This window comes from Ovis aries, chromosome 10 (genome assembly GCF_016772045.2).
Source record: "Ovis aries strain OAR_USU_Benz2616 breed Rambouillet chromosome 10, ARS-UI_Ramb_v3.0, whole genome shotgun sequence".
NCBI lineage: Eukaryota > Metazoa > Chordata > Mammalia > Artiodactyla > Bovidae > Ovis > Ovis aries.
In genome coordinates, this window is record NC_056063.1 from 62866103 (window position 1) to 62877862 (window position 11760).

Genomic DNA, 11760 nt, shown 5'->3' on the forward strand with positions numbered 1-11760 from the left:
ATTAGGTTGCAGTACTCCACATTCTCTAAGTGCCTTGACAATTTAAAGATTAACTATAACTAGTTTTCCAGTTTTCTTCATTATTTCTCATACCCACAACTCCAAAAACCAATATTTTTAAAGGCTTATAATTGTTTTTAATTTTAGATGGGATAGAAAATCTTTAATAATTCATTTGGTTTTAGGAACCAGATATTTATAATATTATAATGTTTAGAAACTATTGATCAACTAAGTGACTCAACAATTAAAAATGGATACATTTTCAAATGGGTTGTTTTTATTCAACCATACAGTTGTATAGTTACCTGAAGGTAAGCTAATCCATTTACTTCCATTTGGACCTCACCTAAACTATTACAGAAACAGAGATTTATAGTCTCACTTAAAATTTTAAGACATTTTCAAAAAGTATATTTTTTTAAGAAATCAAAGTCTCAGTGACTGTTATCTCCATATGGATATAGGGAATATAAGGCTGAATATCTCCAGCAGAGTAATCATTTGTCCTTGGAGAAAGAAATGGCACCCACTCCAGTATTCTTGCCTGGGAAATTCCATGGACAGAGGAGCCTGGTGGACTATAGCCCATGGGGTGGCAAAGAGTCAGACATGACTGAGCACATAATAATTAATCATTTGCCCCAAAAACACCTGATAATGAATTGGGATAGATTATTTCAGACTGAAAACCTTATTTGCAAATATAGCTCGTTTTTATATTATTCTACTCAACTATATTAAGCATTTGACCCAAAAAAAATGCATTCTATGCACTTGATCAAGTATAAATGGGAACCCAAAATACCTGTTTATGTGTGCCTTTCTTCCCTCATACCTGCTCTCACACATTCATTTCTACCTAATATTGCTTTGCAGGTTCTGCTACAATTCATGCTACAATTTTTACCATCCTAAATCTCATGCAGTCACTGCTAGCAGGTATCTGCAGGTGTTTGCCTACAAGAAGTTCATTGACAGTTTACCGCAATAAGCGTACTTTCTGTGGTAGTGAAAATTAGCTGTAAAAGCAGAGCAGGGTAAGTAATGTAGGACAAGGATGCTTCATGTGTTGTGAATGCATAATTATCTATTACTGGTCAGGCAAAGAGTCATCATTCTGCTGTGGTTATTTTTTTCCCATGGAAGAAAATTAGTTATCAAATTCTAGTTTCCACAGATACTGTCAGTGTACTGGAAGGACTGCAGCTGTATCGTGAGTCTCATGGACATTTAACTTCTGACAGCTGTGAATGCTTCTTTGTGAATGCAGACATTGCTCTTTGACTCAGTTCCTGGAAGAACTCCAAGATGCATTCTCGAGCACTGCTGCCTGCTCTCTTAGCGCATATTAGGAGAAGGTGGTCAGGAACGTCATGAACCGCTAAAGTTGACAGATACTTTGTTTTTACACACTTACATATTTCAGCATGGTCATAAATAGATGAAGTGTGATAGCCAATGATGATTCTAATATTTATGAATGTTCCATATTTGGAGATTCATAATTATGGCAATCCATCCCATTATAATTTTATTGACATTGAGGAAAGACTAACATACACAAGTACCCAAATATTTTGAGTTTTATGAAGTTTTGCATGTTGTATTCAAAATGAAATAAGACTGTTTGACCAAGAGGGTTGATATGGTTAAAGTCAGGTGTTCAAGAATGATAAAATATTTATTTGTAGTTCTTTGTAAGTAAATGTTAGCTATTTGTGATTAATATTTTCATTAACTAAAATGATTTTTCAATTACTAACAAAATTAGTTAAATCATAGGTATCTCACTGTATGTATTATTTTGAAAAAATTTAGAAAATATGTCATGCCAAGTTTCAATTATTTTTATAATAAATTGATATCACAAAAGATTATGGAGTTCTCTCTCTAAACTTATGCATGAAAGTATTCATATGAATACTCCTCAAAGGTATCATTTTAGTATGTTATTAATGATTTTTCGGTGGTTTTATAATGATTGATTTTATAATGCTTGCTCTAACTCCTGCTTTACTAAATGTAAAATAATCATTAGTCAAAAACTCAAAAATAAGGGAAAAATATTAGAGACTTCTTTACAAAACAATTTTATTTAACACTACAAATGGGCTTCCCAGGTGATTCAGTGTTAAAGAATCCACCTGCCAATGAAGGAGATGTGGGTTTGCTTCCTTAGTTGGGAAGAATCCTGGAACCGGAAATGGCACCACAACAGTATTCTTGCCTGGAGAATTCCACAGACAGCAGAACCTGGGGAGCTACAGTCCAGGCAGTTGCAAGGGTCAAACATGACTGAGTAACTGAGCACAACACAGCACATAATATAAATATTCAAAACTAATTGTGGGTTACTGTACAATATCTTCTGGTAGTTAATAATGTCTTTGATATTCTTAAGGTAGACTAATATAAGGATGGCGTATTTATAAATGTATTTCATGACCAGTTTAAGATATATTTTATTATGATGGTATCTTAAAGAGTAGTATTATATATTAATAATTTGGAATATATTTCTATTTTGATTTAGAATCTATTTGATATTATAGAAATGATGAATCACTTAGAAGGTGTCTTTACTGAACCTAATTCCTAAGTATTGATAAGCTGTTTTCACTTTTCCTTTAAACTGAGGTAAAAGTTCAAAAGAATGCATTTGAATTGACACAGTGAAGTTGAAAAAATGAATACTGAGAGTCCTTGCAATTCTATCACAGTGTGAATCTGCTATGTACTGTCTGTATGAATTACAGAGCATCACCAACTACCTTGAAACTCAGTTTTCTTATCTGTAAAGAAAGACAATACTTCATGAAGTTTCTGTAATAATCACATAGACGAATGAGACAAATCTATGTGAAATAGATACCAAACAGTGAATGAGTATAGGTATGTTGTATATATATATACATACATTTTATTTGCCTGATTTTAGATTATAAATGATGTATAAATTATCTGTTGATGCTTATGTTAGCTGTGATTGATAAACCACATAACAAATTGAAAAACAAGTCAAATAGATTCTTATTTTTTTCTGAGAAATCAATCCAGGCTCCTTTTCTCTATATGGGATTCTCCGGTGGCAGTAAAGAATCCAGAGTGCGGGAGATTCAGGTTTGATCCCTGGGTCGGGAAGATCCCCTGGAAAAGTGAATGGCCAACCACTGCAGTATTCTTGCTTGGAAAATCCCATGGACAAAGGAGCCTGTCAGGCTATAGCCACAGGGTCATAAACAATCAGACATGACTGAGCACACACACACACACACACACACACACACACACACACACACACATACACACTCTCCATATACTAGGAATCATTTTAGTATTTAATTACTGATTTTTTTAGAAGGCATACAAAGCTTGCTCTAACTATGGTTTTACTAAATATAAAACAACAATTGGTAGAAAAACTCAAAAATAAGGGAACACTACCATTAGAAACTTCTTTACTTTAGGAAAAAGTATACTATAAATGGGCTACCCTCTCAATACTATAATGAAATACTTTTAAATTTAAAAGTACCTAGAAATAAATTCATGACTATCTTCATATGAGTAAGTGGCAGTGTAGTCATTGATCAAAGTCAACCTGCATAGCAGTCACTACTCATATAATATAGCAATTAAGGATGTAGATTGATTGTACAAAGAACTCTGCATCTTATACTGGTGATTCAAATCCAAATTAGTTTTTTGTTCATTGGGATATGTAACAATCAATTAAAATTACAGCAAACATTAAGATATGTCATATGACAATAACTATGAATCTAGTGTTACTATAAAAGCTTCATGAGATTGATGGAATGTCTTTGATCATGGGATAAAAAATGCATCATGTTAGATTCAAAAAACACTGAACTGCCTCTGATCTGTCTTTCACAGAAAGTATACCATTCACAAATGAGCACTGGATTGCCAATATTTATTTACATGAAGTTTACTTTATGTTTTAGGATAATGCGAAAAATTTTAAATCTATCATCTAAGAGCAATGATTATGTTATTTTTCTTCCAAGGAGAATACATTTTAATACTTATCCTTTGATGAACCAGTGTGGTAGTCTTAAGGTCCACTGAAGAGAAAGCACAGTAAATTCCTTATATATAAATACATGACCTACCCAGGAGGTGTCTTCATAAATGCACGTGCACAATGGATGCAAAGCCAGCGTCAAGAATGCGGCTGAGACTTCTGAGAGCCAGTCCACTGCTCTGGACCACGTGGCTTCCTACCTACTTGGGACTTGAGCTCTGAAGCCATTAATGCCCCTTTATGAAGCTGCATTGATTTGTCCCATAGTGGAAGTATAGGTTAATTTTATTACCAACATTTTAGATTGATTAAAAACAAAACAATCTCAAAATTTCTAATAATATGTTATAATTGGAACTGATTATGAAGCTGTTACATTTTTGTTTCAAATATATAAATCTGATTTCATATGAACTGAGATTTACTCAGATCTTCATGGATATTAGAGGCCATATTTGCATTCAATGGTGGTAGTGGTTTAGTTACACAGTCATGTTTGACTCTTTTGCGATCCTTAAGGCTGTAGCCTGCCAGGCTCCTCTGTTCATGGGATTTCCCAGGCAAGAATACTGGAGCTATTTCCTTCTCCAGAGGATCTTTCAGACCCAGGGATCGAACTGTGTTTCCTGTGTCTCCTACAATGCAGGTTGATTCTTTATGGCTGAGCTACCAGGGAAACCCTTTTTGCATTCAATAAATTCATTAATTACAATTTGCTGTCCAAACTCTGTTTACTTTAATTGTGCAAAACACCACTCAGCTTCAAAATAGAGCTTTTACATTCAAATAGATGGAATGCGAGAGAGTGTTCAAGTGCACTTTTTTTTTTTTTTTCCCAAGTGACTGACAGGCTTCTCTACACAAAGAGCCTATTCTAGAAAACTCCTAAAGCAAATTACCCTTTTAGGACTTTCTTTTCCAGTTCTACTAACATTCCATTGTGTGATCTGGATAAAAACACTTTAGAGGGTACTTCATCATGCATAAAAAGGCACTTATCTTCTAATAAAATTCTATTGATATAATCTACCTTTCCTTCTTGATGGGGGTGTAATGAGGATGTAAAAAGGAATTTTTAAACGCCTCTAAAATGCCTTGGAACCTTTAAAAGAATGGCAGAAACCCTCAACTCAATGCAATTTAGTAGGATTGAATAGAGACCCTCAACAGAATGGAAATCAGGCCTCTTGCCAAATATGAATCATAACTGTCCTTGTTTATTGAGAGTGTCATAATCACCATCATTAGTTATGAGTGCAGCTGTTCATACTGATTGAATTTCCAAGGTATCCCAGATATTGCACAAGAAACACTATATCAGTCTTTCAGGGATTTATACTCTCAAACTGCACGACCAATATGGTAGCCACTCGTCACATGTGGTTATTTAATTAAAATTTAAAAAATCAAAACTTTATTTCCTGTAACACCAGCTGCATTTATTTCAATTAATCAGTAATCATTTGTAGTCAATGGCTATCATGTTAGACAAAACAGGTATAGATTAGTCCCTTCACAGAAAGTTCTATTGGAGAACGCTTGTAGAGGCTTGACAAATGTAAGCTACAAGAAATATTATTCAAGTGCACAATTTATGCAACAGTATTTTTATACTTTATGCCATTTATTTTGACTACAGAACGTAGGTGGTTTATCAGACAGTCAAAATATCTCTGAAATCACCCAACCATCCTGATAGGAATCAACTTATTATTTTATATCAAACATAATAGGGCTTAACACAATATGGGTACTAAAAAAATTTGTTGAATGAATAAACTCATAAGTGGATAACTCTTTCTTGTATAAACACAGGGGCTTCCCAGGTGGCTCAGTGGTAAAGAAAGTGCCTGCCAATGCAGGAGACTCAGGAGACCCAGGTTCAGTCCCTGGGTCTGGGAGAGGAAATGGCAACCCAATCCAGTATTCTTGCCTGAAGAATCCCACGGCTACAGGGACCTGGTGGGCTGCAGTTCATAGGGTCGCAGAGTCAGACACAACTACAAATAATTATTGGGAACTCATTTTTCTCACTGCTAACGGGGTAATAAACACAATAAACTTCTGTTCTCAATAAAACATGATAGTCTAGTCCAGACTGAAAGAAAACTTTATGCAGTGACTAGAACACTGTGCTGGATAATGTAAGGTAATGTTTAGATAATTAAATCTTTAACATTGGTTAGAGGAGGCAGGGAAGACTGTTTTGATGAAGAAAGCTATTTACAGTGAATTTTCAAGAACAATAGATAAAAGTGAAATGCCAGTTGCTTAAAAGGGCAGCAGAAAGCAAAGGACTGGAGTTGGGGGAAAAGTAAATTTATTTTGAAGGGATAAAAAGATTATGGGAGTCTCCTGTTGAATGAAGGATTCCAGTTGATAAAAGTTGAATAAACTATGGTCAATGTAGACATTCTTATGCAAGCAGCAGTCATTTTTTAAATATTGTGAGGACACTGTGTTTTAGAATGGTTGTTTTTCTCTGCAAAACCAGAAAGGATACAGAAAATATAGGCATCGGACATAGATGGGTGATTCGATTCTTACAGCATGCTTGGGGCTGGTGCATGGGGATGACCCAGAGGGACGTTGTGGGGCGGGAGGTGGGAAGGGGGTTCATGTTTGGGATCGCATGTACACCCGTGGTGGATTCATGTCAATGTATGGCGAAACCAACACAGTATTGTAAAGTAAAATAAAGTAAAAATAAAAATTAAAAAAAAGAAAATATAGGCATAACAAAATGCTTGTTTGGATTTGTTTCCTAGAAATGACTAGAGATATTTGAGAACCAAGAACTGATGAATTCCAAGAGACAAATCATAGCTCCAGGAGGAAGATACAGTTAAAGGCTTATCTGGCTCTATAATGAAACTGCCTCTTGTCCACAGGAATGTGGATATTTCAATGGAAGCAAGTCTAAGCCAGATGGCAGCAGACTTTGTTCTAACAGGGCCTGATATTAGTTTGTATATTTAGAATATGTCACAATTACACACTCACTCGTCTTCCTGCAGATAGCAGTGAAGATCTGCTGCTGACCATTTCAAGTAAAATCACTTATTCTCTCTAGAGAATCATTTTGATCATTCCCTTCACTCATCATATCAAATAAAGCTAATATTGCCAGTACACAGTATGGCTCTGTATAGTGAAGATAAAGGGATGCTAGCTTCTATTAATTAATATTGGCAGCTAGAATTGAGTGACATTTAAGGGCTATGGAGAGAAATAATTTTAACTAACTAGTTTATACTCATATTTTTAGAAAGATATTCGGTACCACCATAGGTAACAGTGCATCATAAAAAAATAGTTTTGAGAACTTTAAGACAGATTGTAATCTGGTAAAATCATCTTCTTCATCACCTTTCCTATCATTCTACCAAATATTATCCTTATTTCTCAAGTACATAGTGTTTTTATAGGGAATGTGCATGTAAATTGAAATGTTTATATATAATGTGCATGTAAATATATATATAGATATGTATATATATACATTCTTCCTGGTGGCTTCAATGGTAACTCAGTGGTAAAGAACCCTCCTGCCAATGCAGGAGACACAAGTTCAACCCCTGTGTTGGGAAGATCCCTTGGAGAAGAAAATGGCAACCCACTCCAGTATTCTTGCCTGGGAAATCCCATGGACAGAGGAATATGGCAGACTACAGTCTATAGGGTTGCAAAAGAATCAGATACCACTGAGCACTCACTCACTCTGTGTGTGTGTGTGTGTGTGTGTGTGTGTGTGTGTGTGTGTGTGTGGTGAAAAATAAATCTCCATTCTACTCAAGATTTCCCAGTTCTCCAAGAGGCAGTCACTGCTGCAGAAATTGTGTATCTTTCCTAAAAATTTTTCTTTTCTCCCTTTCTTACTATCTTTCTCTCTTTGTTTCTCTCTCTGTTTCAATAGGGTTCATAGGTGATGCTACATACACTATTAATAACGACAGATCTAGATTCCTATATACACTGTTATTACAAGAAGAAAGGTCTCCCAAATTATAGGTTGATATGTATCACTTCTTGTTTAGTCAGACATGTAGGCTGTTCTAAACCATATACAAATGCATGAGTCTGTTAAAATGAATATCTTCTTACATATCACGTCCTATACTTTATTTTGGTAACACCTCTTAGGTTACTTTCTGAAAATATGATTGTTCAAAACAGATATCCATTTTAACTTTGGGTAGTTATTTTCAAGTGGTCCTCCAAAGAGGATGTTTTAATACCTAAAACTGGCAATAACAACAAAAAAAATATGACTCATTTGAAAAGACCTTGATGCTGGGAAAGATTGAGGGCAGGAGGAGAAGGGGACAACAGAGGATGAGATGGTTGGATGGTATCACCAACTCGATGAACATGGGTTTGGGTTGACTCCGGGGGCTGGTGATGGAAAGGGAGGCCTGGCATGCTGCGGTTCATGGGGCCGCAGAGTCGGACACAACTGAGCAACTGAACTGAGCTGAACAAGGAACTATATGAAACAGGAAGAAAACAGTCTATTTTATACATCTTTTCTTCGATGCCTCTGAGAGCATATTTCTAAGATTGCAAATAACTAATTAAGTCTGTAGGTGAATAAATAATCTTGGAAAATTAAGTCAGTTTAGCCGGCCATTTCAGATTTGATAAATATCACTACATGATACATTTAATTATTATAACTTGAAATGTAGGAAATTGATCAAAACAATATGCTATATCATTATTTAGTTTAGCAACTGCACAGAGAAACAATCATAAATGATGACTCATGTTTTCACCTCCAAGAAAAACGTTTCTCCTTTCAGGGGTACGTGGGATATATAATTTTAATTTCAAAGACATTAAAAACATAATTTAAATCTGAAACATTTTTCATTTATTAGATAGGGTAGTTTATAGTCTTCTTAGCTATTATTGTCACAAAAGTAATTTATCCAAGTTAATTTGGGAGGAGTCTGGAATCTAGCATTAGATTTCTAAAATCCTAATTCACTAGTCGGGCTAACAACAACAACAGAAAATACAAGCTCTACTGGTTTTGATTTCAATGATTTTGATTTATAGTTGTAAAATCTCATAGTTATCACCAAAGAATTTCCTTTTTTTATAATCTCTGTTAGACTCCTGCATGATGGACTATAATTCTTCACTAAGCTCTTTACTATTCTAAATAAACCACAGAATGATACATAAAAGTATTTGATGAGATATCTTAAGAAATGCTTTCAATACAAGAACTTTTCCAGGGTTCATAAGACACTAAAACAATAATTCCAGGTAATAATAAATATGAATTCACAAAATTATATGGTCAATTTTAAGTGCCAAATATGCTAATTGTAGTTTGAACTTAAATTTTAATATGCAGGTATTAAATTAGGCCCATTATTGACAAATCTATTACCACATAGGAAATGTATTCATAATGACATGAGAGCATGAGCTAATTATAATATGCATAAATATATTCATAAACAGCTGGACAAAGATTCTCAGCTTTTCACATCCATCTCAATCAAAAAATGTCCAATTTAGTATCAATGACCTAAAATCTGGAGAGATGTATTTGATCAGTCACTTAATTTTCTAGTTCCTAAGTGTTATGTAATCATATGATTACATTTGAGTGTTGAGTTGTAGCATGTATACATATCACATGACTATATATTGTTGAATACAGACTAAAACATGTTTGTTCCTCTAGATAAAAAGCTTGCTCAAATTAGATCATCTACATGATTCATTTATATCTTTTCTAGGCAGTAGTCAACAGTCAAAGCAAACAAAAGTCTACACACTAAAAAACGGGGACTTTTCTTGTTTTTATGATGTTTTCTTTCTCCATTCTTCTGTTCTTGTCTCTTCATGTCACAGTATTTTCTCAAAATTCACTTTCCCCTGCAGGGAAGCTTACAGAGACACCTAGTGGTAAATTCATGATGGCGTCTCAGGCCATCTTCAATACTGAGTTAATGACAGAAAGTTGTCATTAACTTATCCAACCACAAGAGGTAAATTAGAATACTTTTAGTATCAGTGTTTCTAACAAAATTATAACCTAAGTCAATTGCAAACATGTTAATGCTGCTTAACAGGCTGTATTTTAACTAGGAAAATAAAGTAAAAATAACACAAAACCAAAAATTAAACTAAACTTTGATATTAAATGCAATTGTGAAGATTTAGGAAAGGAACAGAAGAATGAACTAAAATAACTATGCTTCAGTTACTTTGAGAAGTCTAATAATTACATAAGCCACTTCATACCCACTGAGAACTTCTATAGAGATTATCAACATTGAAAAATATGTCTCTGTGATAGAACTTAACATTTATATTTCAAGTTTCTATCTGTAATTAACATGTAATTTGAAAATTATGACAAATACTTTCACTTTGCAAATATAAAAGCAATTTTATACTTTAAAACAATTTCTACAATGTTTATATCATGTTAGAAGATAATGACTAAATAAACAACACAGCAACAAGCCTGTTTTGGGTGAAGTTTAAGTTGCTTGTTTATATAATGTACCTGTAGCAAGTGACTATCATTCCTAGGCCAAATGGTTTTAAATTTACTAGGAAGTTCTATTACTATAATACTTTACTTTTAATTATCTTATACTATAGATTTCTTCTTTTTTCCCTCCCTGGTACCTACCCCCAATTTAAGCAAAACTAACAAAATCTTTCCAAACCAAGTTTGAATGGTTTTAGTCAAAAAAAGAAAAAGAAATTGCAAAATAGACTCAGAAGAAATTTCAAGAAATATTGCAAAACCTCAGAAGACTATCATACTCACCACCTCTAGAAAACTCTTTCTAATTCTACAGAGAGGATGTAGAAAGATATGATACTGGCAACGTGTGTATACATATTTTTCAGAATTAATATTAATTGTATATGTAATCAGGGTATTATAACCACAATTTTACCCCAAATATTACCAAAAAGGACACGATATCAGTTATGTTTAAGACAACTATAAAAGATACTACATAATTAATTCCAAAATTAAGTGGGTAAAATATATTTAAGTGATAAAACTACCCAGTTATCAGAAGAACAGACACATGTTTAACAGCCTACACTGAAGCCACTTAGAACGATCAACTCTTCTTCTATGCCTGGGATGGACTACAGCTCTAATATTAGCAACTGTGGAAATGTGCCTTATGAAGGTAAAGACTCCCTTTTGGGGAGGGAGCTGTTTGGTTTCATGAAAAGAACCAGGAATACTTACTGTAGAGAAGACGCTAGTAGAGTTTAGCAGGTGACTCTTCAAGAAACTTGCTTTCTATCCTTACTGCATTTATGTAGGGATTTCCAGCTTTTTAGTATACACCAAATAATATTCACAATCTCTCTGAAAGTCGTTCACATCCCTTGTATCGCCTAGGCATACTTATCAAACGTAATTCTTAAAACAAAAAATAAAAAAGCGCCCTTGTTTGCAGCTAAGGTGGACCACTCCCTCTTCCAGGGTCCTTTACAGGACAAGAGACAGCAGCACGGGCTGTGTGAGTCTAATAAACGCGAAGTGGAAGGCAGACCATCAGCCCAGAGTTGAAATCATCTGTTCCTGACCACCGAGCAGCCTGAAACTGTCGGGGTTATTTCCACTCCTCCCTTTTTCAATCGGAAGGTTGCCTCAGTCCCACGCTCGTGTTACGCACATGGTCCAAGACTCCTCTGTCTCCCACGAAGGT

General features: G+C 34.6%; 1 long non-coding RNA gene across 2 annotated transcripts in view; it reads right to left on the bottom strand.

Moving 5' to 3' along the window:
• Positions 1-11657, bottom strand: part of LOC132657265 (uncharacterized) — a 181976-nt gene extending 170319 nt beyond the window's left edge. For both annotated transcript variants that reach the window (XR_009595150.1, XR_009595149.1), the window contains exon 1: positions 11295-11657. This is a non-coding gene — a long non-coding RNA (uncharacterized LOC132657265). The remainder of the gene's footprint in view (positions 1-11294) is intronic.
• Between the last annotated feature and the right edge of the window lie 103 nt (positions 11658-11760).